At 38.6% G+C, this 27,838-nt stretch overlaps 1 protein-coding gene across 1 annotated transcript in view; it reads right to left on the minus strand.

Moving 5' to 3' along the window:
• The window catches only part of CHRM3 (cholinergic receptor muscarinic 3), a 519,800-nt gene that overhangs the window by 365,810 nt on the left and 126,152 nt on the right, over positions 1-27,838 (minus strand). The window contains exon 2 of the mRNA XM_043596199.1: positions 6,852-6,956. The gene's annotated coding sequence lies outside the window, so the exon portion shown is untranslated. The remainder of the gene's footprint in view (positions 1-6,851; positions 6,957-27,838) is intronic.

Raw genomic sequence — 27,838 nt, forward strand, 5'->3', positions numbered from 1 at the left:
GCTGAATGGCTTAAGATACAGTGTGTCACAATTCTACGTTAGCCTGTAGTGACTCCTCTGTGTAAGAGTGATGTACACGAAGTAACAAAGATAAATGTCGAGTGTGAAAATACTAGTTTAGCGGATTTGACGATCTTCCCTGTTAACATGGTACTATTCAAGTATAAATATTAAACTAAACAATTGTAAGTCCACTACTGTGTCGTATACGGCCACCAAAGTTAAGTTTCAGATAGAACTTCATGCGGCTACATCATGAGGGTTTCGTTTATTGACTTGGAGGGAATTTTTTGGTTTGGTTGTTTTTCTCTGTATTTCTTCAAAAACAGCTCAAACCTATAGGAATGTTGACTTACACAATATATACATTCCACCTTTCCCCACTCAGATTAATAGTAGGTATCTTCCACGGTTTCCATGGGTAAACTATGTTAAAATATCTTACACATTTTAATATATTTTATAATGAATTGAACAAAATCAATTTTAAATATATGTAATAATTACTATAAGAAAACAAAGCCTTAAGAACTCTTTAATGTTTTTTTATATATTAGTAAACTATTAATTAATCTATTAATTCCTTAATTAATATATAAATAATTTCTTACATATTAACTTACATGGAAAAAATCATTTCCATCTCAGTCAAGAAAAGGTCAAATAATTCTCATTGTTGAAATGCTGTTCTAAAAATAATACATTTAATGGTAAACCCATAAGGAAGTTAGTAGAATCAGTTTTACATTTTCAAAACTGTGTTCTGTTTTTCTAAAAGTGTTAAAAATGATACAAATCTCATAATATGTTAAAAGTTGCCAGTTTTCATTTTTCTGGTTATACTTTTTGCAGATCTATATATAACATATAATATTGTAATATATAATATAAAATTATATAATGTATAATATATTATAATATAAAATTATATATATGTATATATATACTTTTTAATGTTTTATTTTATTTTTTGAGAGACAGAGAGAGACAGAGCACGAGCAGGGGAGGGGCAGTGAGAAAGGGAGACACAGAATCCCAAGCAGGCTCGAGGCTCAGAGCTGTCAGCATAGAGCCCGATGTGGGGCTCGATCTCATGAATTGTAAGATCATGACCTGAGCTCAAGTCGGACGCTGAACCGACTGAGCCATTAGGTGCCCCTGCAGATTTATATTAATAACAGTTTGAAGTAATATCCATATTGAATAACATTTCGTAGAAATCTTTTGATGTGGCAAATGCAATTACTGCCTCTTCAGTCTGAGGACAGAGAATGGTATTGTTTCTACCATTAATTTAATCAGGAATTAGTTGTTGAGCACTAGACCCTGGACATAAGAGACTGAGTAAGACGAGGAATGCCCTCAACAAGACTGCAACGGGACAGATGGACACTTGTTAGAGACTGACTGTGGACCTCTTTTTTTTTCCAACGTTTATTTATTTTATTTTTGGGACAGAGAGAGACAGCATGAACGGGGGAGGGGCAGAGAGAGGGGGAGACACAGAATCGGAAACAGGCTCCAGGCTCTGAGCCATCAGCCCAGAGCCCGACGCGGGGCTCGAACTCACGGACCGGGAGATCGTGACCTGGCTGAAGTCGGACGCTTAACCGACTGCGCCACCCAGGAGCCCTGACTGTGGACCTCTAACCCAAAACTCAGACGTCACATGCAAATGTCCAGTGTGGTGGCCTGTGGAGGGGGGCGGAGTCTTTGGGGAGGTGATTAAGTCATGAGGGTGAAGCCCTCATGAATGGGATTATAGTTACACAAGAATACATGGGAAACATATAAAAGGTGCCCCAGAAAACTCCTTTGCCTCTTCCACCATGTGAGGACACGGAAAACATGGCTTTCTAAAGAGCAGACCCTTACCCTACATGAAGTCTGCTGGTGCCTTGATCTCAGAGTGCCCAGGCTCCAGAACACTGAGGAATAAATTTCTGTTGTTCATAAGCCACTCGGTTGATGATGAAATGGAAGCCAAGTCTTGCAGAAGAAGTGAAGAATGTGGTCTCTCACTAGGGCGCGCCCGCAGTACAGAGGTGGAAGGACAGCAGGGGACGGTCAACTTTAAGAGGAGGATGGGGGTAGCTTTCACAGACGGCAGCGAATGCCAAACGAGTCTGGAAGGAAGAACTGGAGTCTGATGGACGGCGAGCATGAGGAGATGGCGACGGGCAGGTGAGACGGGGGTGCCTCCGGGCGGGCGGTCAGCGCAGAAGCTGAGATCTGAAGCCAACAAAAGAGAGGGGGCCTCGTCCACGTCTGGGGGCGTCTGCGGCTCATCTGAGGCTACTTCTGGTCACTGGGCAGCAGACGCTCGCTGTTCACGAGCTCCTCTCCCGCCTGTCCTGCCGCCCATCCGGCTCACCCGCAACCGCTCCGAGCTTCTCCCGCTCCCTGCCATGAGTGTGTTACGCTTACAGTCACAACCTCTTCTTGAAAGTCCCGCCAAGACAGGTTTCATTTCACGTCTGTCTCCGAACGACAGCCGACTTTAGTTCTGGACGCCCCACCTCTTCCAAACTCTGGCCCGGTGACAGGGAATGAAATGTCTCTTCGTTTTCAGAGACACGATTTGATGAAGTATTAGAGTGATAACCGACTAGATCAGACCCCTTTAAAAGGACACTTCTAAAGCCGCAAATCACTTTTGAGGCAAACATCGCAAGTGCGCAATGGCCGCGGCAAGAAGGAGGGCGGAAGGAGGGCGATGTGAGAATCCACTTGTTTGGATGAGCACGACGACTCTGCTTCTTTTTATTACACTCTAACACCTAATACGAGACTTCAAAACGTGAATGGTGACCATACCGAAGGCCTGAAGCATGCAGCAATGCAGGGCCCTCCGGAAGGAGGTCAGAATGACCAAGGTCATCTCTCACCAAGGGCCCCAAGCAGGGACAGCAAAGCCTATGTCTGCATACATGGACATAAGAATGCACTTCCCCGGGGCGCCTGGGGGGGGCTCAGTCAGTTAAGCGTCTGACATTGGTTCAGGTCATGATCTTGCAGTCTGTGAGTTCGAGCCCCACATGGGGCTCTGTGCTGACAGCTCAGAGCCTGGAGCCCGCTGCGGATTCTGTGTCTCCCTCTCTCTCTGCCCTTCCCCCGCTCACACTCTGTCTCTCTCTGTCTCTCAGAAATGAATAAACATTAAAAAAAATGCACTTCCCAAACGTTTACACCCAAAAACCTCCTCTACAACCATGACTGTCCTCATCGTGGGCAAACTCTTAAAGGCTAACGCTACTGCAAAAATAAACAACAAGAATAACAGGCGTGTAGAAAGCAACTGTTGATAATATCACTATCTGAATTCTCAACAAGTCAGGTTAAATTTGCATGTGAAAGAGTCTCTGGGTGGTGATACTGAGGGACAGAGATGAAGGGGCCAAGCACTGTCACTGTTCCAGACGGTTTATAATTAACACGTGATGGAAAGAGACTTGGTTTTCTGTTCTGAGTCGTACACAGCAGCCAGGCAATTGGCTCTTGGCTCAGATCACCGCCCCAGATTATCAGCATTTCCCACCTTGGGAACAAATAATGACTCATTTGAAATATACCACCCAGTACAAGCACTGAATTTTGTCCAATATGCTCCCAGAGGACAATACATTAAGTTTATTTATAACAAGAATAAGTATGCAATATGGTTTAGACGAAATGTTCATGGAAGTGAAAAGCAAACCGTCCTCCACATCGTTTTGTGACATACATTCTGCATTTCCACCCCTTTCCTCCCCCCCCCACTTTTTTTTTTTTTTTAGAAAACAAATCATTTTAAATGTGGTAACAGCCCAATCTTTATAACAAAATAAACACTGAGTTGATATTCCCTGATAGGCTTAAAAAAGGCAACAGATTTTTTTTTTAATCAGGATACCATATTTAAGTTATGTTTGCATTTTTTAATTTGAGTTAAGTTATTCGTTTGTCTTTTTTGAAATTCTGGATCTCACAAAGTAAATCATATAATTGGGCACATTTCTAAAAGTCCCCTAAATATAACATATGGCAAGAAGGACATTTTCAGAATCGGAGTGTCTCTGATTTACATTACTTTAAAAATGCATTCTATAATAATTTGTGACTATATTTTCACAACTCTCGATTCAGGTGTTGGCTACCACTGCTTGCCAGATGTTGTGTTAAATCATCCTAACAAAAGCAGTATGGAGTATTTTTAAATTCTTTCCTTTTTTTTTTTTTTTTGTTTTTGTTTTTCAGAAACTGAGACTTCGAAAGGTTCAGTAACTACTTTAGCTTCCACCGTAACATAATGCATGGTTTTGGACTTAGGGCTTTCTGATTCCAAAATCTGTGGTGGTTACCATAACCCCTCACTCTGTCCAGTGAATAATAACCATAAATGTTGATTAGTTACGAAGCATCACACAGCGCTCCTAAGTACTTGACCCTATTAACTCATGTAATCCACGCAAAAACCCTATGAGATAATCCTGGGTGCCGACATACAGATGGACACAGAGATGCGGTGACCAAGCACTGTCACTGTTCCAAATGGGTTATAATTAACACGTGACAGAAAGAGACTTGGTTTTCTGTTCTGAGTCATACACGGCAGCCAGGCAATTGGCTCTTGGCTCAGATCACCGCCCAGATTATCAGTATTTCCCATCTTGGGAACAAATGATGACTCATTTGAAATATACCACCCAGTGCAACCACTGAACTTTGTCCAATGTGAGCCCAATGGACAATACCTTAAGTTTATTTATAACAGGAATAAGTATACAATATGGTTTAGACAAAATGATCGGGGGAAGTGAAAAGCAAACCGTCCTCCACATCGTTTTGTGACATACATTCTGCCTTTCCCCCTCTTTTCTTACTTTCTCTCTCTCTCTTTTTTTAGAAAAAGAAATCATTCTTATTATTAGACCCATTTTACAGATGAGCAAACTAAGGCACAGAGAGGTTAAAGGACCTGTCCAACAGTACAAAGCTGGAAAATGAAACAACTGGGTTGGTTGCAACCCCATAAATCTGACTTTAGACAGCTCCTCCCCCCCACCCCCACCCCCACTTAGGGACTATGCTACAATATTAGCAAGTGAATATATATTACCTGTTATTAAAGATTTTGTTTCACCTAAATGCAAACACTTTATTCATGTAATAAGCCATTGCCCCTTCAAAAATAATCATATCCAATTCCTGGAGAATAATCTGCAAACCAGTGTCATTGCATGGCCCTGGTTATATAACAACTTTTAAAATTTTAGTGAAAAAGTCTTTTTCCGTCTTACTAAATATATTCGTTAAGATTCTCATTTTCAATCTTTTAAACACACTAACTGTATTCCATTAGCAAAAAAAGAATGGCTATATGAGGCACTGAAGAGGTTTCGGTAAAAAGGAATTTAATATAGTAAGCTAAATGAACAATATCTGGTTGAATTTCTCCATTATCTCTTAATGTCCTGAAATTAAACTGTATACAAAAAGTATCCAATGTATCTTTTCTCCTCCGAGTGTAAATACCCAAACGTAGTCTAATAAAGTGTATCCAGGAGAACAGAAGCAGACATCTAACACCCATAGTTGGTGGGGACTGATGTGCACAGTATGTGTGAGAAACATGGTTGGTTTTTTTGTTTCATGTTTAATTTACACATAATTTTCTCAAATATGAGAAATTTATTTGGTTCATGAATTAAAGTTAAGTATGATTTTATCATTTATATTTTGGGTGAATAACACACAAAACATCAAAAATTTAAAAAGCTGAGCACCAAATGTATGGAAGTTCTGAATCATAAATTGTAGACCTGAATTTAATATTACACTGTATGTTAACTAATTAGAATTGAAATTAAAACAAAAAACTAAAGAAAAAGCAAAGTATGATCACAACTCTTGTCCAACTCCCTCCTTGAAATATTAATCAGCCACAGATAACATCATTTTTATGGGGTTTGTAGTTAAATAATAACTTCACGTTATTATCTCACTGGACCTATAAAGTAATCTTATGAATTAGGTAAAATGGAAATTCTCTCTCATTCTGCAGATGAGGAAACTGATGCCTGGAGACCCGAGGGTCTGGTCGGATGATCCAATTAGGGTTTTCTGACACAGTATAATTCCTTTTCCATGACACCATAAATATGACAAGTCAATTGCCACATGATACTTGTGTAAGTGGACACATGATCAGATATCTTGCTAGTTAAAACGGCAATAAAATTGAACCGTTTCGGGGCGCCTGGGTGGCGCAGTCGGTTAAGCGTCCGACTTCAGCCAGGTCACGATCTCGCGGTCCGTGAGTTCGAGCCCCGCATCAGGCTCTGGGCTGATGGCTGGGAGCCTGGAGCCTGTTTCCGACTCTGTGTCTCCCTCTCTCTCTGCCCCTCCCCCGTTCATGCTCTGTCTCTCTCTGTCCCAAAAATAAATAAACGTTGAAAAAAAAAATGAACCGTTTCAAAACATCACAGTAGGTAAAATTTTTTAGGCTTTCACTGCCAGATTTATTAAATAAAAATTTATTTATGATGATATTAAAGAGCCAAAGGACAGTGAACATTTCCGGTGACATTATTTTTACTCAGTTAAAAGAGAGGTGAAGTTCTATACTTCTAAACTCTGCCATAGGGATACATATACGCTTCCATACTAATATACACACACATACGCAACAGGTACATTTTAACCTGCTCTTTCATTTTGCAACTGGCTGCCACATAACCAGAATAAATCTAGCCATGTTCATAACCACAACACGAACACAAGTATTCTGCTTCTCTTTCATTATAAATGTAGACTCTGTTGACAATCTCCATATATAGCCACGTAAGCAATACTGAATAGAAAATACCTACTAGTGAAGAGGCTTCGCGGCATACATCACGACAGGCATGCTTATCGTTCCGTCGATCCACAGCTCACTGACTCATAACTGCAATGTGTGCCATCACTGTTCAGATCTAAACAAGACACACAAAGAGGTAGCAACGTCAGTAAAGAGTATTTCGTATCATTCATATAAGAGTATGTTTCCAACCTCCAGCTTGAAAAAATGTTTGGTGATACATCACACTTTTCTGATTTCTCCCACAATGCATAGTGGGACCGCACTGTGCGCTCAATAAATAAGTCTGATTTAGTAGTACATTTAGCAGTAAATCGGTAGGACTTTACTGGAAGGCGATAAATTTATCAATAAAGAACAAGACAAACAAAAGGCAAATCTGACATCCTTGGATGTGGGTGGTTTTTTTAGGGCCTATGTGCTAAACATTTATATCTTGCCCGTGTATGACATTTCTTTTAGTCCTCCTAACAAAGCTCCAACACAGGTAGTCTCCTCGTTTACAGCATTTAGGGTTCAGAATAGTACAGCAGCGGGCCCCAGACTCTGACCTCTAGAGCCATGTCCTTTCACTTACCATGGGCAACGTGTAGGAACACGTGTCGTCCTATGCCTCCTGTGCCCCCTACGTCCTACAATATGAGCGACAGATACCAAGAGATTCAAGGAAAGATGGGTCTCCTTGATCTCTGCCTCCCCTGGGGTTCTCGGGAGACAAACGTGGTCCTCTGCTCATCTGCAGGTGTGTAGACCTGCAAAGCGAGAGATCTCGTGTGGGGATGCAGAGTCTGGCACATGTAAATATTTGCTGAGTAAACGAATGAATAAATGGCAACAAAAGTAGGAACTGGCATATATTTTTTGTCTGAGTTCACACTTTTGTTTGATCAACCCTTTCATTTACTTGCCGACATTACCTTCCTGTCTGCAACACAGTCTCGGGAGAAAAAAAAAGCAGAATACATAATCTGAAACATCAAGTGAGCTAAGGTCAAATAGCCCTCATTCAAAGAATTACAAATTCATTAGGAGTCAGTTCAGTTTGCTTCAATTGGAGAGGTTCCTGAAGAACAGCAAAAGGTCAACAACAAAGAAATTTTCCAGAGACGGAAAAAGAATTCGGCTTTCACTCCTAGATCAGATATCAGCGTGCTAACAGAACTTAACCACCTTCCCCTGCGGCCAGATCTCTTTGTGCAATCCTTCCCTTGCACAAAGACGGGGGCAAACAGAAATGGCTAAAGACCCTAGGAAGAAACCGCATGACCACAAGGAACTAGGAAAAGCTGGAGAAGCTATAGAGAAAGAGCTACGTCAAAGACCCCGATGGTCAGACCCAGTTTACCCCACTGAAGAAGCAGTGAGTGCTGTGGCTGACCGTCTGTCTAGAGCAGGGCCTGGCGAAGTGCAGCCTGCCGCCTGGTTTTGAGCTAAGAATGGGTCTTACATTTTTAAATCGCTGAAAGGAATCAAAAGAAGCATGCAGATTATTTGAAATTCAAATTTCAGAGTCTATAAATAAAGTTTTATTGGAACACAGCCACAGCCATTCATTTACATATCGTCTCTGGCGGCTTGGGTGCCACAAGGGCAGAGTCAAGAGGTTGTGACAAACAGCATGACTCCCAACGTCTAAAATACAGACTATCTGAGCTTTTATTGAAATGGTCGGTTGGCTTCTGATCTAAAGAATCGCTCTCCTTTGGGCGGGGATGATATTAGAGAAAGATGGGTGTTTTCAGGCAGACTAGAGGTAGGGGGTGGGAATCCAATCCTCACAGAGGATGCAGAACCCCAGGAGCAATGCAACGGCTGCACTGAGTATGGCCAGGCTCCTCTGGGGACAGTGGGGCTTTTCCTCGGAGGAGGCACTGGAAAGGTTAGACCCAGCCACACTCAATCTGGCATACAGGTCGTGCCAATGAGGAAGGATGAAGAAATCCGGCCACCAGGATAAACGGGCCACGGTGTTCTCAACTGGCCTTGTCTAAGGATGGATTAAGGGGCGACGGAAATAAACAGACAAAAAAGCATAAAGCCTGTCAACAAGAATCTGCTGTGATGAGCACCAGGTGTTGTACAGAAGTGTTGAATCACTAACCTGTATACCAGAAACTAATATTACACTGTATGTTAACGAACTGGAATTTAAATAAAAACTTTAAAAAAAGTAAAACATAATTTAAAAATCCTATTTAAAAAACCAAAAAAAAAAATCTGCTACAAAGCACAAGGAAACCATGCCGTCTTTATGAAGAGGAAACATTTACATCTGAAAGACACCAAAGAAAGTTAAAGTGTTGTAGAACATTCTTTGGACTCTCAGTGAAGTTTGAGACAACACAGAACAAAATCCCACAGTTTTATCTTCGCAGAAATTAATTAAACCCAAATAAATGAGAAGACATTTAAGTGGCTTCCCATTTAACTACTAATTGCATCTTGGTGAAGAAAAGAGAGGTTCTGATCTCAAAGACGTGGCTCTGAACACCAAATCCACCATATTCTTGCTGTATGACCTTGAACAACCTCATAATCAAAGTCTCCTTTCCATTACCTCTGAAACAGGGTTATTTTGAAAGTTGTGAGACAAAATACGCCTAAGATGTCCAGGATATTGCCTGCTACATGGGAAGTACGGTATTTACTAGCTTGCTACCTTCCTTCTGGTCTAGCCCTGTTCACCTTCCCACCCTCCTGTTCTAAAACTCATCCATCCACCATGACAATTACGACCATAGGAAAACGTTGCTGGACATGTAAGTCTCACCTGCCTTTGCATTTTCTGCTTTCTTTGCATGGACTATGCTTTCTAACACTGAATCTTTTCTCATCGCACTGGTAAACTGCTATTCACTTGAAAAAAATGTTTAATGCAGAAGTGAATTTTGCAACCATTCTTAATCCCTTGGGCAGAAATATACAGGCACAACCTTTTTGTGCAAAAGTCTGTTATTATTAAGTCATAGTGTATTATCTGTTAACATCTGTCTTGCCCAGGACGCTGTATCTTGGTCATTTTCATTGGTAAGATATGATGTGATAAGCAAAATGACCAACTCTAGCCTCCTGGGGAACACAGACATGTAAACACACACACACACACACACACACACACACACACACACCACATACATTCCTGCCTGCCTATTACTGGCCTAGTGTTGGAGACCACATCCGAGTCATCTGACACTTACTGAATAGACATCACCTTCCTCATGCCAGCTGCAACCTGAGTGTAATGGCGACTTCAGAAACGTCTGGTGCCCAAACACTGGTTATTTGTTGAAAGAGTAAGTGAAGAATGAGTGCAGGAAGAATGCAACAGCAAACCTAGTAAGGATCTGATATGTAAGAAATGGACACTTCGCAGGTTCTCAGTGACACTGACTGCTTAATTACCCTGGAAATCCATCTGGAAATAGACACAAAGTAGTATACATCTCTTCATCTTATAGATTTGGGCAAAAGAGCTTTCGAAGTAGACTTCAATGACAATCTTCCCAATTTCCCAAACATCTACTATGTACCAGACTCCAGTGGGTACAGCCTCTAAGTCAGCTATTTCCGTTTTTATTCTTTTTCAGGGGAGGAAGTTGAAGGGGAGCAAAGAGTGGGAAGCTTTTTCTTGACTAAAGTCACACAGTGAGTGGAAACTTAAGCATATCAAAGTCTAGGCATTTCCACATTAAAACTCCTTTTTGGTCTCTACTTTGTTAAAAGATGCTCTTAACGGAAGACTTCTTGTATAAACAGTCAATAAGTGATAGTTGTTGTTACTACAATTATTATAACCCAACAAAAGGGAAACAGTTTATCACTATGGAATGTTACAATGTGAAACTTGTATTATGCTTTGTTTGCTGTATCGAAGTTATGCTAACATAAGGATCTGTGTCCATAAATGCAGAATACGAAAAGCTAAGAAGGCTCATCAAAATTATGAGCAATTTCATGTAGAAGAAATAATAAATATTGGAAGATAGTACGGTCAAAGCAAGACCGTGTGATTATAGGTAACTTACTTGAAATTCATCCATTTATTTGAGAAAAGTGCAAACATGCATGAGTTCAAATTTATATTTTAAAAAAGCTGACATGTATACATTTCTAGGAGTGGTGGTAACATGCCAGACTTCTCCACATTTGAAATCTCACTTTTTCCCTGAGCAGGAAAATACTTACTGCCGTTTTGGTAAGAGCTATTAGTTTGTCTATTTATTTTGCTATTGGAAATGGAAACATTTAGAGGCGGATTTAAAAAACAAGGATTACTGGAGCTAAGTTCTCTCTGAAATGGAGTCATTTAAACTATCTACTCGACTTAAAATAGAGTTTACCTTCACATTTGCCAATTAGGATAAGCAATCAACACAAGATGATACTGACTATGGTACTCCTGCAAAAAAAAAAAATACACACACACACACACACACATTTGTGTGTGTGTGTGTGTGTGTGTGTGTGTGTGTGTATGCATACCGCATATAGGGAGCGTGCTATTTTAACAGAACCACAGCAAAGATAATGATGAAAGTTCTTACCCAAAAAGGGAGACAGTATTGGACAAGAGCAACAGCTGAGGCTCAAAAACATGTTGACGCGTGCTCAGACAGGACCTGATATCCACGCCAGCAGATGCCCAGGTCACAGACCATCTGCATCTCTAACTTTCATCTGAAGGCAGTTCTAACCTGTGTCACTTACTCATGAAACAATTAGTATTCTCTTATGGTCATTGCATTACAACAGAAGAAAGTCACAAAAACTTAAAGAAATCTGTTTGTTTACTTATTTTTGATAGAAAGAGGGGAGGGGGCAGAGGGAGCAGGAGAGACAGAATCTGAAGCAGGCCCCAGGCTCCGAGTTGTCAGCACAGAGCCAATGCGGGGCTTGAACTCACAAACTGCGAGATTATGACCTGAGCTGAAGTTGGACGCTTAACTGACTGAGCCACCCAGGTGGCTGTAAAGAAGTCTGTTTAATCAAAAGCATCTTCTAGGAGGCTCCTGGGTGTCTCAGTTGGTTAAGCGCCCAACTTCAGCTCAGGTCATGATCTCACTGTTCGTGAGGTCAAGCCCCGAGTCAAGTTCTGTGCTGACAGCTCGGAGCCTGGAGCCTGTTTCAGATTCTGTGTCTCCCTTTCTCTCTGCCCTTCCTCTGTTGGCGCTCGGTCTCTCTCTGTCTCAAAAATAAATAAACATTAAACATTTTTTTAAAAAAGGCATCTTCTACCAAAGAAAGTACAGAAAAGTGATCTTGATTATACAACCATGAAACCTAATCATCCAGGAATCAGGAGCAGCTTCTTCTGTGTGAGTGGGTGGCTTTTCTCCCATACAAATGATTATGCCCAGAGACCAACATCAGATATATACATGGTTTAAGCGCACTAATGGTTATACCCAGCGTACATGGTGATATTCCGGATGAAAATACACATTTTAGCTAGGTTTCCCACTATATAAAGGATAATCTGATGGGTATTTTTCCTTCTCTGTTAAGACTCTAAAATTAATTTTCATGGGAACTATTTTATTTTTCAATGTTCATTTATTTATTTTGAGAGAGGGAGAGAGAGAGAGAGAGAGAGAGAGAGAGAGAGAGCAAGCAGAGAATGGGCAGAGAGAGAGAGGGAGAGGGAGAATCCCAAGCAGGTTCCACACTCAGTGCAGAGCCCGATGCAGGGCTCAAACCCATCAACCATGAGATCATGACCTGAGCCGGAACACTGAGTCGGATGCTTAACCGACTTAACCACCCAGGTGCACGAATTAACTATTTTAGTAACTGCTGTGGACAGCTACAGTGTTAAGGTAGGAAATAATAAATCAAAAAGAATGATAGCCTTGGCAAGAAAGGCTCAGGCATAGCCAAAGTAGGAGTTATATTTTTATTTCTAAGTTTGTTTTAACTTGCTACTGGGTAGGTTTATATGTGTTTACATTTGTAATGAGGTAACTGTCACTTCATGTTTATATTTATTGGCTATTAAACTTTAAAGACTAGTTGCACTGAAAATTAACTTCCATGCTTATTCGACATTTGCTTTCCTGATGTGCCAGTTAGTCTTTATATTAATTTTAAGTAAGGACTGTTAAATTAGCTAGACAAAAATCAGTAGATTTTCTCATATGCCATTTACAAAACAGACAGCAGCTTCTAATCTCTATTTAAATTTTAAATCTGACTCCAATATTATCTGATTGGGTGGAGACATCCAGTTTGGCAAGCTGTGGATAAAGGGCTCTCTTATGAATCAAAGCTGTCATGATGGTAGAGAAGTGACCAAGCCTTTTGAAGGAGGGGTGCTGTGGAGGTTAGCTAATGCAGAAAGGCGATCTAAAGTTGGGGCAAAGTACCAATAGAGGGGAGGTGGGAGGCATTTTCTATCGGCATCTTCCTGAAAAGAAAAAGCCTTTCAGAGACTCTCATCGCCCTTTGTAATCACACTGAAGATGAGAGCTAAGGTAAATTGAAGAAAAAGATACTTGGGAAAACCCTCCCCAAAGGCTATCTTACAATGGAGAATCTCCTTATTTGGGCCATTCCAAGCTCCTCCTCTCCTCTCTCTTCCATCCTTCCTCTCCTTCTCCTCTCTTTTCTCGTCTTTCTCCCGGTCCTTTTTAGCAGGAGCGATATCACAGTCATTACTCACGAGCCTACTTCTGTGCCAAGTACATTGATGGGTACGTTACATGCATCTTTGTTTTCTTTTTCAGTTTTCCAAAACTGTTGCTACTGGTATTTCACAGAAGCTGAGCTTCTTCCAGACTGAATTTCACAGCCAAAGAGCCACTGAGTGGCAAAGGTAGAAACCAAACCCCAATTGAACGGATTCTTTTAGTGAGAAAAGTTAAGAGCTCTGTGTAAATGCAGAACTCACTGCGACACTGCAGCCCCTGAGCATGCAAGGAATCATGATGGAAACTGGCAGCTGGATTGTTATCCTTCAGAACCTACTTCCATATCAGAGAGCTACTCAATTAAACATTCTTAAATCACAGCAACAGAATAGGTACTTCCAGAGCAAATGGAATTAATGTCTGAATCTTCATGTTAAAAAGGATCATGACCACTACCAACGTTCCAGTTAATTTACGGATGATAAAAGGAAACAAAAATAAAATATTGGTTACCAGACCAAGAGGTGTCTAGACTGGAAGGAGTGGCTAAAATTTAGGGTATTTTTTTTTTTTTTTTACCAAACTACAACAAAATTAGCAATCTATGAATATCTCAGTCATTTGATATCTGCTAAGGATTCCAGACATAAAGCCCAAGGAAAGCAAACTTCAAAGTCATCTTTGAAGCCCAAGAAACAAAAGAAAAGAAAAAAAAAACAAAACAAGCTTCATTGTCCTCTTAAAACTGGAATGCGGAAGCTTTCGACTGGAATAGATCAACAGAGACAAAATCTGCATTTCTATCTAAATAAGAAAGGCTTCCTTAGGACTTCTAATGCCGTCTGCTGGAGTGCATGGTAACTTTCCAGGACTGAGAAGCCAGTGCACAAATTTTCCTGAAACCTGGAAAGGCCTTGGTTTCCTGGAGGCACGGTAATGAGGAAGGCAGCCAAGAGAACACAGAAATGATTAAAGTTGGGGTTTTCTCTTTTCGCCTTACCAGCCTGCATAGTTAGATGGCTATCATCATGAATGCCTTTGGACACTTTCCTAGTTTTGCGCTTGAAAGGAAGTGATTTAGGACTCTGAAATCACACAGTTACCTCACATGGATATTACAGTTTTCAAAATGATGACGGTTTCCTAGTATTTTGGGTGAAGAGACGTCTCAGGTACATTTTGCAGTCAGAACATTTACACATTTCACAAATGCTCTTGAAGTCTTTGGAAGTGATAACACTTCCCTTAATGTCACGGAAAGACAAATGCATAAGCATTCCTTAGTGCTGATACTCAGCATTCTCTTGACTAAGTAAGGAAGACTACAGCAAACGTTGAGGGCAATAGGATACTGCGCTCTTGGGGCAGAAAGAGGACGTCCTCATGGCTTAAAGTGGCAGCAAGGTTTGTTTATGGCAAAATGTATTCAGGATTTCAGTGTGTGGCTTCACGCAGATGTCTCTGGGCAAAGCCCCTCTCTACCCTACACATTTAAGCAAGGAAAGTATCACTCAAAATGTGGATAAAAGGAGGGACTTCCACTACATTAGAGAAAGTAGGTTTCCAGTCCACCTACAAATTGATATCGAGGACAGGATTAAGAAACTAAGGACAAGCAACAGTCCTGTGGTATGGGGCATACAAGCTTTGGAAAGGAACCTCCCCCCATATAAAAATGCACCATATGTGCATATTATTAAGCTGCTCTTAAGCTATGCATTTATACAATGAATACACTCATTAAGATTATCCACCTCTGGGCAGGGATCCGCTGAATTCCACAAGCATACAGCTGGTTGATGAATGCAGAAACACGCTAGTTGGAAGCCTCACCACTAACCGCCAGGGCCAGTGGGTCGAATGCACCTTTTACACATCGCCTTTTCCCCAGTCCATAGCTCCTAAGTATCAATCTCAAAACTATGGTCTCCATCTCAATAGAGACTGCTTGCCATAGGAGGACGATGGCTTTGGCCAAGAGAAAACTAGTGACCACGTCCTCCAGTTAGAACGTGGAAATAAATGATTGAGATTGAATGGAGGGCACACAAACCACCAGCTCCTCAAATACTCTGCATTGTGGGAATTGGAAAACCAAAGCCACGGTGAGAATTTTGGTAATTAATCCAACCAAAGCAAACTTGAAACCATGAGAATACACCGTATAAGTCCAGTGTTAGTCCCGCCTCCTGGACCCCAAGCGTAGAGTGGAATTGGAAGCAACAGACCTCCAGATGCTCACACCATTCTCAGACCCAGTAATGTGAAGATGGAGTCTCAACAGTGTTTCTTCATGTGCGCAGCAGGCTTGCAGCTTGAAAGCACTGAACACTATTCACCTATCCTGCTTAAAATACTCAGTCTCCTTCATTAGCAATTCCAGGGTAGGTGGGATCTCTCTGGGTCAAGGTCAAGCTGCAGCAGCCTGTGCCCAAAGGCCCAGGTGACAGCCAGTTTCATAGTCCTCACCTGTGCTCAGGCCTAACAATAGCCCTGCTCTCAACAGCCGACTGACCTCCATGACATTGACTCCTTGATGCTGGGGAACATGCTTCACAAGTATCGACAGCAGCTCCAGGCCACGAATCTGATGGGAGAGATCCCCAAACAGAAAAACAAACGCAGGCAGGACAGGGAGAAATAATCTTCCCAATTAGACAGGCTACTTTAACCTAAGCCAAAGCCAAGGGCAAGACAGGCACCTGAAGAATTGCCTGACCAGAATGTGAAAGCATTTTCACAAGGCAGATCCCACATTCCATATGGTCTGGGGTGCTGGAAATATGGGGCCCAAATGGGAAAAAAGAAATGTAAAGGGCTTAAAATATATCCTAAATGGGAAATAAATATATCCTAAATGGGTTCCACTCAAAGTTCTCAACCTGGTAACATGGCAGCAATATGGTGAACTCTCCCCTTTGGAGAGAGGAGACAAAATGCATTACAAAGAGCTTTTTGCCCCAGATGCGATGAGTGCATAGTGCCAATATTAACTATTAGAAGATTGTTCCCAACTGAGTTTAAGCCCACAGCATGCAGACTCTGGACCACTGGCACCGACTGGTGGGCATCCTCATCAATGCCAAGTTTTAATCTGTCCGTCTTCCTTCCCTCAACGAATACTTGGTGCTGAATGAATTCCAGGACTGAGGTTCTGTTAAAAGTACAATCACTTGGTGCAAGAAAGTTGTAGAGGCAGAGCAATGTGCACATGCTAAGAGACATGGTAAGCTGCAGGAGAGCAGAGGCTCTTTCTCACTGCTGCATCTCCAGTGCCTGGCACAGAGTCTGACACGTAGTGGGACAGTTCTCGATGGAGGAGCATCCTTACAGAAAGATGCTATCTTCAAAATAAGCCATTACTCAAGTTCAGCAGCCACCAGCAGTGGTAGGACCCTTCAGTTAATGAGAACCTTACTGCAATCAGAGTTGATTGCTTTTATTATACACTATTAGTTACTGAGGTTCTCCCAGGAACTAGACCAAATGCTAATTGTTCCAAATACGGACTGTGCCATTTAGTCTTCCTTACTACCTTGAAAATGTATATTGGCCCCCTTCTACAGATGGGAAAACTGGTGATTCAAACTTAGGTTGGATTATGCCAAATCCCATTGACCCTCCACCTTATGAGAACTTAAGTTTTTGTTTTTCTGTTTCAGAGAAGGTCCCTGAAGTTGGAAATGATTGGTAGACTTCTAGATTTGAGAGGTGGTAGCTAATTCTGCCCTCAGCACCTAGACATATGATAGTGATCTAGCGTGGGACCCCTTTCCCAATCCATTACGTGGGATCCAATAAAGTAACATGCATATGAAAAAGTTTTGAAAGTTAAAGACCTAGAAATGCAAATTAGTGTGTGCGCTCACCCGAAATGCGCATCGCCATTTTGACGTGTGTGTAATGGCGCGGAAGGAGGAAGGGATCTCCGGCTGTCTAGTCAAGGTTATTGAGTCAGCCCCACGTTCAGTGGGGCAGCACAGGTGACAACCAGATTAGCCTCATCGTTGATGTACCCATTTACCAACATGGAAAGTTTGGCCTAGTCATGGGGACCTTAGTATATTTTCTTATCATGTTCCCACAAAAATTGAGGAATGGAAGGAATACAATGCTTTTCTTTTCTAAAAACTTGGAATAATTTGACCTTTTGTTCCCTCCCCTAAAGGAGAATGATAATACATCAAAATATGTTATTTCCATCAGAGTTCCACAAATAGTTAAAGGATATTCCAGAATTATTTAAGGTTTTGATTATGGGGCCTTTTGCAAAACTAAAAAAAAAAATCATGAAACAAATGAATTCAAGTGAAAATCAGCTTAAAACCATAAATAATATTTTAAAGTAATCTGCTTTGGTCATTTTTGTTCTCATTTTCTTACAGGTGATTATGTCTAAGTTTGTAGCAAAGATTATATTAAACTTCACCAGTCTTCTTTCTTAATTACCTTCTTTTAGCATATTGTGTTTTTTTTAAAGTTTCTATTTTAATTCCAGTTAGTTAACATACAGTGTTATACTACTTTCATGTGTACAATATAGAGATTCAACAATTCCATAAATCACCCAGTGCTCATCACAACAAGTGCACTCCTTAATCTCCATCACCTATGGCATCCATCTCCCCACCCTCCTCTGGTAACTATCAATTTTGTTCTCTACAATTAAGAGTCTGTTTCTTTATCTATCTATCTATCTATCTATCTATCTATCTATCTATCATCTATCTATTATTTATCTATCTATCTATCTATCTATCATCATCATCATCTATCTTTTACCTTTGCTTTTTTTGTTTTGTAAATTCAATATGAGTGAAATCATATGGCATTTGTCTTTGTCTGACTCATTTCACTTAGCATTACAATCTCTAGCTTCATCCATGTCATTGTAAATGGCAAGATTTCATTCTTTTTCATGGCTGAGTAATATTCTATATATCTATCTCTCTATATAGATCTATATCCATAGGTACATAGATATACACCACGTCTTCTTTATCTATTCATTAATTGATGGACACTTGGGCTGCTTCCATATCTTGGCTATTGTAAATAATGCTGCTATAAACACATAGGTGCATGTAACCCTTTGAACTGGTACTTTTGTACTATTTGGGTAAACAGAAGTGCAACTGCTGGATTGTAGGGTAGACCTGTTTTTAACTTGTTGAGGAACTTCTATATGGTCTTCCACAGTGGCTGCACCAGTTTGCCTTCCCACCAACAGTGCACAAGGGTTCCTTTTTCTCCACATCCTCGCCAACACTTGCTGTTTCTTCTGTTTTTGGTTTTAGCCATTCTGACAGGTGTACCATGGTATCTCATTGTAGTTTTGATTTGTATTTCCCTGATGATGAGTGATGTTGAACATCTTTTCATGTGTCTGTTGGCCATCTGCCTTTCTTCTTTGGAGAAATGTCTATTCATGTCTTTTGCCCATTTTTAATTGGATTGTTTTTTTGAGTGTTGAGTTTTGTAAGTTCGTTATACATGTTGGATACTAACTCTTTATCAGATATGTCATTTGCAAATATCTTCTCCTATTCTGTAGGTTGCCTTTAGTTTTGTTGATTGTTTCCTTAGCTGTGCAGAAGTTTTTAATTTTGATGAAGTTCCAATAGTTTGTTTTTGCTTTTGTTTCCCTTGCCTCAGGAGACATATCTAGAAAGAAGTTGCTATGGCTGATGTCAAACAAGTTACTGCTTGTGTTCTCTTCTAGTATTTTTATGGCTTCGGGTCTCCCGTTTAGGTCTTAAATCCATTTTGAATTTATTTTCATGCATGGTATAAGAAAGTGGTCCGGTTTATTTCTTTTGTTGCTGTCCAGTTTTCCCAACACCATTTGTTGAAGAGACTGTGCTTTTTTTTAAAGGTTTATTTATTTTTGAGAGAGAACAGCATAAGTGGGCAAGGGACGGGACACAGAATACAAAGTGGGCTCTGCACTGACAGCAGTGAGCCCAATCTAGGGCTTGAACTCACAAACTGTCAGATATGACCTGAGCTGAAGTCAGACGCTCAACCAACCAAGCCACCAACGTGCCCCAAGACTGTCCTTTTCCTATTGGATATTCTTTCTTGCTTGGTTGAAGATTAATTGACCATATAATTGTGGGTTTGCTTCTGGGTCTTCTACTCTGTTCTATTGATCTATGTGTCTATTTTTGTGCCAGTACTGTATGGTTTTGATTACTAAAGCTTTGTAATATAACTGGAAGTCCAGAATTGTGAAGCCTCCAGTTTTGCTCTTCTTTTTCAAAATTGCTTTGGCTATTCAGGGTCTTTTGTGGTTTCAATTTTAGAATTGTTTGTTCTAGTTCTGTGAAAAATGCTGGAGGTATTTTGATGGGATTGCATTGAATGTGTAGATTGCTTTAGGTACTATAGACATTTTAACAATATTTGTCCTTCCAATCAATAAGCATGGAATGTTTTCCATTTCTTCGTGCTGTATTCAATTTCTTTTATTGTTGTTTTATAGTTTTCAGAGTACAAGTCTTTCACCTCTTTGGTTAAGTTTATTTCCAGCTATCTTAATGTTTTTGGTGCAATTGTAAATGGGATTGATTCCTTAATTTTTCTTTCTGATGCTTCGTTACTGTTGTGTAGAAATGCAACAGATTCTGTGTGTTGATTTTGTATCCTGCAACTTTACAGACTTCATTTACCAGTTCTAGTAGTTTTTTGGTGGAGTCTTTGCATTTTTTACATATAGTATCATGTCTTCTGCAAATAGTGAAATCTTTACTCCTTCCTTACATACTTGGATGCCTTTCAATCCTTTTTGTTGTTTGATTGTTGTGGCTAGGACCTCCAGTGCTATGTTGAATGAAAATGGTGCGAGTGGACAGCCTTATCTTGTTCCTGAACTTAGGGGAAAAGCTCTCAGTCTTTCACCATTGAGGATGATGTTAGCAATGGGTTTTATGTTGAGGAATGTTCCCTCTAAACCTACTTTCTTCAGGGTTTGTATCATGAATGAATGTTGTATTTTGTCAAATGCTTTATCTGAATCTACTGAAATGATCATATGGTTCTTTTCCTTCTTCTTATTGATGTGGTGTATCACGTTGATTGATTTGCAAATATTGAACCACTTTTGTAAACCAGGGACAAATCCCACTTGATAGTGGTGATATTTTTTAAAATGTATTGTTGAACTTGGTTTGCCAGCATTTTGTTGAGGATTTTTGCAACCATGTTCATCAGAGATATTGGCCTATAGTTGTCTTTCTTAGTGGTGTATTTACTTGGTTTTTGTATCAGGGTAATGCTGGCCTCATAGAATAAATATGGAAGTTTTCCTTCCTTTTCTATTTTTTTGGAATAGTTTGAGAAAAATAAGTATTAACTCTTCTTCAAAATAAGATTCACATGTGAAGCCATCTAGTCTTGGACTTTGGTTTGTTGGTAGTTTTTTGATTACTGATTCAATTTCTTTGCTGGTTATCATTCTGTTCAAATTTTCTATTTCTTCCTGATTTAGTTTTGGTAGGTCATATGTTCCTAGGAATTTATCCATTTCTTCTAGATTGTCCAATTTGTTGGCATATGGATTTTCATAATATTCTCTTATAGTTGTTTGTATTTCTGTGGTGTTGATTGTTATTCCTCCTCTCTCATTTGTGATGTTATTTATTTGAGTCCTTTCTCTTTTTTTCATAAGAACCAGCTCTTGGTTTCACTGAGCTGTTCTATTGATTTTTAGTTTCTAAATCATTTATTTCATCTCTAATCTTTATTATTTCCCTCTTTGTGCTGGTCTTAGGGTTTGCTTGTTTTTGTGTTTTTTGGTTTTTTTTTTTTCTAGCTCCTTTAGGTGTAAGGATGGGTTATACATTTGAGACTTTTCTTGCTTCTTGAAGTAAGCCTATATTGCTATACACTTCCCTATTACAACTGCTTTTGCTGCATACCAGAAGTTTTGTCCCATTGTGTTTTCATTTTCATTTGTTTCCATGTACTTTTGTATTTCATCTTTTATTTCCTGGTTGATCCATTTATTGTCTAGTAGCATGTTATTTAATCCCCATTTATTTGTGAGTTTTCCAAATTTTGTTTCGTGTGTGTGTGTGTGTGTGTGTGTGTGTGTGTGTGATAATGTGTGTGTGGTTTACTTCTATTATTATAGCTTCATGGTCAGAAAAGATGCATAACATAACTTTGATCTCCTTGAATTTGTAAAGATTTGTTTTGTGGGCTAATGTGTGATCTATTCTGGAGAATGTTGTATGTGCAAAAGAATGTGTATTCTGCTGTTTTAGGATGCAAGGTTCTAAATGTATCTCTTTAAATCCGCCTGTTCCAGTGTGTCATTACAAGCCATTGTTTCCTTGTTGATTTTCTGTTTAGATGATCTGTCCATTGTTGTAAGTGATGTGTTAAAGTCCTCTACTATTATTGTATTACTATTAGTTCTTTTATGTTTGTTATTAATTGTTTAATGTATTTGAGCATCCTATGTTGGGTGCATAAATACTTACAACTGTTATAGCTTCTTGTTGAATTGTCTCCTTTGTGATTATATTGTGTCCTTCATTGTTTCTTGTTACACTCTTTGTCTTAAAGTCTATTTTGTCTTATATAAGAATTGCTCCTCTGGCTTTCTTTTGCAATCCATTATAGATGTTTTTCCATCCCTACACTTTCAGTCTGCAGGTGTCTTTAGGTCTGAATGAGTCTCTTGACTTTTCTATCCATTCTGCCACCTTATTTCTTTTCACTGGAGCATTTAGTCCATTTACATTTGAAGTAATTATTGAGGAATATGTATTTATTGTCACTTCATTACTTGTTTTGTGGTCATTTCTGAAGCTTTTCTCTCATCCTTGTCTTTCTCTTTCACAGTTTGCTGGTTTTATTTAGTGATGTATTTGCTACTTCTTTCCCTTTATTCTTTGAATATTTATTAATAGTTTCTGATTTGTAGTTACCATTAAGTTAGCATCTAACCTCTTCTGCATATAGCAGTGTGTGTGTATTAAGTTGATGGTCATTTAGGCTTGAACCCATTCTTTACTCCTCTCCTCCCCACATTTTAGGTATATGTTATTATATTTTATATCCTTTTATTTTGTGAGTTATTTGATTTTTATAGAAATATTCGTTTTTCCTACTTTTGTGTTTTCTACCTTTATACTGTCACTTTTGGTTTTCCTTTCCACTCAACGAATCCCCTTTAATATTTAATATTGCAGAGTTAGCTTAGTGGTCACAGACTCTTTTAGTTTTTGTTTATCTGGGAAACTCTTTATCTCTCTTTCTATTTTGAATGATAGACTTGCTGGATAGAGTATTCTTAGCTGCAAATATTTCCCATTGAGCACTTAGAATATATCATGCCACTCCCTTCTGGCTTAGTATAATCTCTACTACTTCCATGCTTATTAACCTCTCACTTTTCATTACGCTGCTTTTGTTTCAAGGTCTTAATGTTAAACTTTATCAAATAGAGTGGAACTCCTACATATCTTGTAAGACGACTTCTTCATCTTAGAAACCAATTCTAGAAATGTTCTTTTCTACAACACAAAGTGAATAATATTTTTTTCTTAGAATTAACCAAGTTCATGATATCTTGAAATACTTAATTCATAATAAATCCATTTTAAGTAGAATGACAAAGAATGCTGCTCTCTAACATTTTAGGAGTACTGACATCATTTAACTATATGATTTATGTTCAGTCCCTAAATACAATTATTGGTTGCCATTAAACTACTTTTAAAAATTTCTGATCAGATGTTCTCATGATCCTCCAACATTTTTAAATGCCATTTTCCTCATGTAATTCATCATCTCTATCACATATACATAGTTTTTTCAAACTTGTTTTGGACCTCAAAACTCTTAAAAAATAGTGGTCAACAGCAATGGCATAAAACAAGTTCTTAAATGAGTCCTATTCTTTTATTATCACTATCAAACACATTAACATGTTGAGCTTGGTACAAACCATGATTCTAGGCACCATGAGGCTCACAGGCTTTGGCTGCAGAAAACCTTACTCCTTCAAGAGCATATTTAGCAATGCAAAGAGATAAGTCTTGATTTAACTTCATGATGTGAACAAGTAAGACAAATAATTCAATATATAAAAGAAATAACATGTTTCCAAATTTGTGTACATTTTAATGAGAGAGGTTATTGAAGATACCGACATGACATGCATGCCAAACTGGTTTGATTGATAAAAACTTCCCACAATACATCTGTCTGAGCTTGGACTGGACCACAGAGAAACACAAGAAATGATGGCCTGTTCTGAGCATGGGAGAAAGGTCTTTGTCAGCTAGTCTGGTGTCGGGAACCAAATTCCCTGCACTAGAAAATAAAGTTTGTTGAACAGGATAGGCGAAGGGAAGAGAAATGTACTTCATTCAAGTTTTGTATCTTGGAAATGGCAAAAACAGAAAAGAAAAAAATGAAAAAGCCCTCCACTTTCAGTTGATACTTTCAATATTTTAAGATGAAGGATAAAGAAAATTAACAAAATTATGAGGCAGTCACATAACTTTTCTAGATGTGTCATTTCCAATAACTGAGAAAAAGTACCAAATTTATTTCATGGCAAATATTGCTACTGCATTTTAATGAAGAGAAAATAAGTTTCTCAGTAGGTGGCAAAGCCTAAGTGCACATGCATCACTGTGCTTTGATTCAAAGGCTCATGCCCTTTTCACGAAATTGTCAATATTTACTAAAATGTAATTATAAATAAATTCAGGATGTTTTCTCTTCAGTTTTAAAGTTGGATTTGTTTAGAAATAATTTTCAAAGAGTAAAATTCACCCCTTTTTATCATATGGCATGTTGAGTTTTTATAAATGTTCATGGTACAGTAGCCATGCCTAATATCACAAAATACATTTCCATTACGCTAGCCAGTTACCTGTGCCTCTTCGTAGTCAGTGCCCTTCTCCCACTCCAGTCCTGACAACTTCTGCTCTGATTTATATTCTTTTTTTTTTTGTTCTTAAGTTTATTTATTTTGAGAGAGAGAGAGAGAGAGAGAGAGCGCGCGCGCGCGAGAGAGAATCCCAAACAGGTTCTGGGCTCTCAGCATGGAGCCTGATGCAGGGCTTGATTCCACAAACCATGGGACCATGACCTACACCAAAACCAAGAGTCAGACGTTTACCTGACTGAGCCGCCCAGGCACCCCTGCTCTGATTTCTATTCTTTAAGTTTTTCCAGAAGGCTATACAAATGAAATCATAGAGATAAAAAAGCGTTTTGTATCCAGCTTCTTGTACTTAGCATATATTAAGTAAAATCAATGCTCTATGCATCTGTCTTTAATGCTATCACACTGCTATGATTAATGTAGTTTACATTAAATTCTAAAATCAGGAAATATTAAGTCCTCTAACTTTGTTCTTCTCTTCCAAAATCACTGGATTACTTTCAATGCTCAGAATTCCCACATAAATTTTTGGATCAGTTTATCCCTTTTGCAAAGATTCTAGAGGGAAATTGATAGGACTTTTTGAATTTATTGATAAAATTGGCAAGAACTGCCATATTAGCAATAGTGAGTCTTTCTATCTGTGACCATAAAATGTCTCTCCATTTATCTAATCTTCATTAATTTCTCTCAGCTAACCTGTTCTTTCTCTCAGAAAGTTTCTTTTTCTTAGCAGTGCTTTGTAATTTTTGTTGTTTAAGTATTGCACTTCATTGTTAAATTTATTCCTACATATTTATGGGGGGGATGAAATTATTTTAATTTCATTTTCAGAAAATTCATTGACAGTAAATAGCTATGCAATTGATTGTGCTTGTTGATAATATATTCTCTGGTATTGCTGAACACTTTTATTAGTTCTAACAGTATTTTTGTCGATTTCTTAGGATTTTCTACACACAGGCTCAATCGTCTGCCAATAAAGGCAGTTTACTTCTCTTCTAATCTGGATGCATTTATTTATTTTACTTAAATTTAATTTTTGACCTTACTGCAAGTGATCAGCATGTTCTATACAATGATGAGGAGAACACTGAGATTGGATGTCTCGACTTGTTCCCTGTCATAAGGAGCAAGTATCAATTTCTCATCCTTTTGTATAATGTTAGTTGTATGTTTTTTGTAGATGCCCTTTAATAGACTAAGAAAGTTCCCTTTTATTTCTAGTTTGTTGAAATTTTTTTGTTTTCATTTTTGTTTTTATTTTATTTTTGAGAGAGAGAGAGCGCACAAGTGAGGAGAGGGTAGAGAGAGACAGAGAAGGAGAGAGAGAGAGAGAGAGAGAGAGAGAGAGAGAGAGAGAGAGAATCCCAAGCAGGCTCCATGCCTAGCACAAAGCGTGACCTGGGGCTCAATCTCATGACCATGAGATTATGATCTAAGTCAAAATCAAGAGTCCGAAGCTTAACTGACTGAGGCACACGGGTGCCCCTTCATTTTCATTTTTAAATTAGGAATGTGGGGGTGCCTGGGTGGCTCAGTTAAGTGTCTGACTTTGGCTCACATCATGATCTCATGGTTTGTGAGTTGAGCCCTGTGTCAGGCTCTGTGCTGACAGCCTGGAGCCTGGAGCCTGTTTCAGATTCTGTAACTCCCTCTATCTCTCTGCCCTTGCCCTGTTCATGCTCTCTCTCTCTCTGAAATAAACATTAAATTTTTTAAAAATTTAAATCAGGAAAGGATATAGGATTTTGTCAAGTGCTTTTTTGTATCTTTTAAGATGATCATGTGTTTTTCCCTTTTATTCTATTATTTTGGTGCACTACATTCATTGATTTTGAATATTAAACTGATTTTGTTTTAAAATGACAAATCGCAATTAATTTATACATGTTGGTCAACTGACACATTGATTTGGTTTGTTATTTTGTTGATGATTTTTGCATCTGTATCTATGAGGGATATTGGTCTAGTTTTCTTGTGATGTCTTATCTGGCTTTGGTATGACAGTGATACTGGACTCAAGGAATTATATGGAAAATATTCTCTTTAAATCTTGAAGTGTTTGTAAAAGAATAGTATTATTTCTTCCTAAAATATCTGACAATTCAACAAGGAAGCCACGTAGGCCTGGATTTTCCTTTATGTGAAGATTTTAAATTGTTAATTCAATTTTTTTTTTTTTTTACTTATCACCCATCCAGATTTTCTGTTTCTTTTGAGTCAGTTATGGATTTCTATCTTTGTAGGTATTTGTCTATTTCATCAAAATTGTCCATTGATGGCAGAAAATAGTTCAAAGTTTTTTCTTATAATCCCTTTAATTTCTATAGGATTGGTAGTGGTGTCTCTTATGTTCCTGATTTTGACAATTTGTATCTTTTCTCTTTTTTCTTGGTCATTCTAGCTAAAAGTTTGTCCCTTGTTTTGATTTTTTCAAAGAACCAAACTTTGATTTTATTTTCTCTATGTTTTTATTGGTTTTCTTTACTGCCTTTCATTTCATTGATATCCACTGCAATCTTTATTATTTTCTTTCATATTTTATTTTAGTTTGTTCCTCTTTTTCTAGTATGTTATGATGAAGTTTAGATTATTAATTTTCAATTGCATTTTACTATGTTGTGGGCACTTAAAAACACAAATTTCCTATAGCACTGTATTAGCTGCATCTCACAAATTTGGATAAGCTATATTTTCTTTTTCAGTCATTTCAAAATATTTTTAAATTTCCTTTGTGAATTCTTCTGTGACTCCTGGGTTATTTGAAAAGTATTTTGTTCAATTTTTAATTTTTGGAGATTTCCCCAATTTTTGTATTGTTGATTTCTAATTTAATTTTGTTAGGATGAGGGAACACAGGTTATGTGACTTGAACCCTTTTAAGTTTATTGAATCTTGTTTTATGGGCCTAGCATATGGTTTGTTCTGAAAATTCCCCATCTGCACTTGACAGTAATATATATTTTCATGTTCTGGGGTGGAGTGTTCTACACTCCACTTGTTCTTTTATTTTAAGTTAGTTGATAGCATTGTTCAAGTATTTATATACTTGTTGATTTGGTCTCATTATTCTATCAATTATTAAGGGCAGAATTCTCAAACTATTTTTGGTGAACTGCTTGTATCTCATTTCAATTTTGTCAGCTTTCACTTCCTATATTTTAGGGTTCTATTGTTAGGTGTCTATATGTTTTCAAATTTCTTATCTTCCTTAATAGACACTTTTGGCATTATAAATATCTTTGTCTCTAGTAAATGTCTATGGTCTTTCTATTAGTCTGTTTTCAAGTTTTTATCTTTGTTTTTGGCCTTCAACAGTCTGATGATGATGTGTTCAGGCATGGATCGGATCTCTTTGTACTGATCTGACTTGGAGTTTGTGGTGATTCCTGGATATGTAGATTGATATTCTTCATAAAACTTGGAAAGTATGGCCATTACTTTTGCAAATATTTTTTT

Source organism: Prionailurus bengalensis, chromosome D2, assembly GCF_016509475.1.
Source record: "Prionailurus bengalensis isolate Pbe53 chromosome D2, Fcat_Pben_1.1_paternal_pri, whole genome shotgun sequence".
NCBI lineage: Eukaryota > Metazoa > Chordata > Mammalia > Carnivora > Felidae > Prionailurus > Prionailurus bengalensis.